General features: G+C 37.9%; 1 long non-coding RNA gene across 1 annotated transcript; it reads left to right on the forward strand.

The window, feature by feature from the left end:
- Positions 1 to 1,360: 1,360 nt before the first annotated feature.
- On the forward strand, positions 1,361 to 2,632 carry LOC106955335 (uncharacterized). Its single transcript, XR_001426554.1, has 2 exons — positions 1,361 to 2,040; positions 2,500 to 2,632. It is a non-coding gene; the product is annotated as an uncharacterized LOC106955335 (long non-coding RNA).
- The last annotated feature ends 189 nt before the right edge of the window (positions 2,633 to 2,821 follow it).

The following is a 2,821-nucleotide window of genomic DNA, read 5'->3' on the forward strand; positions in this document are numbered from 1 at the left end:
ATTTGTTACCATGACAGAGTTTGAAGCAAGCTAATTTCACAAAATATAAGTAGTAGGAGAGATTATTTTAGTTGCACCAATTTAAATAAACGTCAGGGATTGTTTAGCTTGGCGTTTGGTTACCATCTTTAAGTTTACAACGATGGCGTTGGTCTTAAGAAGTGATTGCACTTTAACTGTTTTGAGTCTTTTTTTTTTTTTTTTTGCTACAGATTTCTGTTGGAAATCCCAGTATCCATTTTCACTGATATGCTGTGACATCGGTTTTTATTTTTATTTATTTACTTTTGCCTGCAGTAAACCGAACTATGCTCAAGATCGCGCCCTCCTTTAAAAATGCTCAGCGCTTTCTTCCTGCGTCCGTCTGCTCTCCTCAGTCACTTTTCAAGTCTGAACTCTCCTTTTAAATGAATGACTATGATTCCCCCCTCTGTCTCGCAGTGTTACCCTTGGTGCGAGCGCGAGGGATCGTCACGGCGGCTGCCAAAGCTGGACCGTCACAAAAGGTTTCCAGCTCCGGCTGCATGCCTGATTGTCAGGGACACGCTGTCTCAACCTCTTCTATTGAAAAGGTTCAGCTGGATGTTCAGCAACTGGGTCAGGGATGGTTTGCTCCTTTCAGCTGCAAGGACACACAAGGCAAACATTTTTGCAAAAAAAAAAAAAAAAAGAGAGAGAAGAAAAAAAAACACTTAAAATGAAAACATACTTTTGAAATTAAAGGTGGAGGTTATGCTTTAGTGTGCAGTGACTAATGGAAAAGTATAGATAGTTTTTTTTTTTTTTTTTTTACTTTTTAAAGTTCAATAATACCATTTGCATTATGGCAAAGAGATTGTCCACTGGTGTAAAAGCAACCCTACCTTATATTTTTAGTTTGAATACACATTTTTAATGAATAACATTAAATTAATTTTTACTTCACCTGTAAGTAAATTTATTTCTTTTCAAGAAAATAAAACTAAAGACTACGCATCAGCATGTGACCTTTCTTGTTGTTGTAAGAATTGAATATTTAATGGATTGTCTTTTTTAGAGCTGGTTTAGTTCTACAATTACAGATTGGGAAACTTTTCTCGTCTCTCTGGACTTTGAACTAAACTGGTTCTTAAAACTTGAAAAGCATAAAAGTCAGCTACCTTAATTTGTTTTCTAAAATAAAATAATAAAAAAACTGATTAAATCTTCTGAAATAAGTCGACATGTGAGATAATTAACCCGAAACATGCTTTCTACAATGCACTGCTGTTTTACCCTTTGTGATAAAATATGCTGGTGAGTCAGTATAGAACCACAACGATGTTTATTTTTTTAAATTAACAGGGGCTCCAATCCCCCCTTTTCAAAACTGACAGTGCTGCTAAAAAGCTGTCAAAAATTGAAAAATAGCCAGTCAGATCGAAAACGGGAGGGTCATGCTTTTCTGATTCTGAATTTTAAAGAAAGACTTTTTGTCAGGTAACACCACTCTAAACCAGCCAGACACACTGTTGCTTCACTATTTCGTCAACTTACTCATGTTTTCTCACCATATTATCATTCTAATTATGGTCTTGACATGTCGGGCGGGCTTCGCCAAACTACTGCAGAGAATAAAGAAACTTCAGATCTCGAGTACATTTACAAACGTGAGCACTTGAAAGCTGATCACAACCGACTGTAGAATATCAAGGGTGTGAAGAGAGGCAGGGAGCGTCTGCGGCTGCTGAGCCATTGCTTGGTCACACACGTTGAAATAATTCCTCTCACTCTGAAAGGTTGTGGCACGAAGAAGATCATGTATTGCTAGTTCATCAGATAAAGAAATGTGCCCAAAATACGTGGCTCATGCAAGATAAAAAGTGACCGATCATTTTTGTTTTGACATTATCAGGAATCTGCACAAATGTGCCTGCAACTTTCAGATTAAAACAAAGTTTTGCCTGATTAAAAAAAAGATTAAAGCCGTTATGTTAGGAACCTTTTTTTTTTTTTTTTAGAGTGGCAATAATGAACTGTGTTGTTTCTACAAGTTGTCAAGACATAGTAGCATTAGCCTAGGTGTCATGTGTTGCGGGTTGAAGTGGTGAGGAGAGACGCTGAGAACCCAGGTATGGTGAAGATAATGATTTTTAATGAAGACGACGCTTGGAGTAGTCCATACAGGCAGCACGGCAGAGACTAGCACACAGCTAAGTACCGGTAGCAACTGATTAACGGAACTAACATGCAAGCAAACACAATCCGGGACTTAGCAGTACGACCGGAGAGCAATACAGCTTGACGCAATCCAGGACTTAGCAGTACGACCGGAGAGCGATACAAGTATGACAAACAAAGACAAGGACCCGACGAAGAACACAGAGACAGGTGAGTTTAAATACACATGGAGGGTAATCAGGTAAGAAGACACACCTGGGGGACAATCAACGGGGAGGACAGGACAGAGACTCACAGGAAACAGGGCTGAACACAGAAAACTCAAAAATAAACACACAAAAACACGGATCCTGACACTAGGACAAGCTTACAAAAAGAAAAACAGAGTGCATAGCGCTAATGGAAGCTGCAGCTCCATTTATGACTTTTCCTGAGATTCAGACATAGTTAAAAAAAAAACAGAATGACTACAGGAAGAGAGACAGAAAAAAAATGAAGATAAAGTTAAGTTGATTATTGCTCACAGACAGACTTTTTTCAAAATTGGCTTATTTCTTTGTGGCATACATCCAACAAGTTGTCCAAAACAGTCCTCAGATGTATTAGTCCAGACATTATCACACAAAAATGCTTATTTGTCAGTTACTCTTTTTTTTTTTTTTTTTTTTTTTTAGCTTTGTTT

Source organism: Poecilia latipinna, unplaced genomic scaffold, assembly GCF_001443285.1.
Source record: "Poecilia latipinna isolate Pla-1442-1.1 unplaced genomic scaffold, P_latipinna-1.0 Scaffold726, whole genome shotgun sequence".
Lineage (NCBI taxonomy): Eukaryota > Metazoa > Chordata > Actinopteri > Cyprinodontiformes > Poeciliidae > Poecilia > Poecilia latipinna.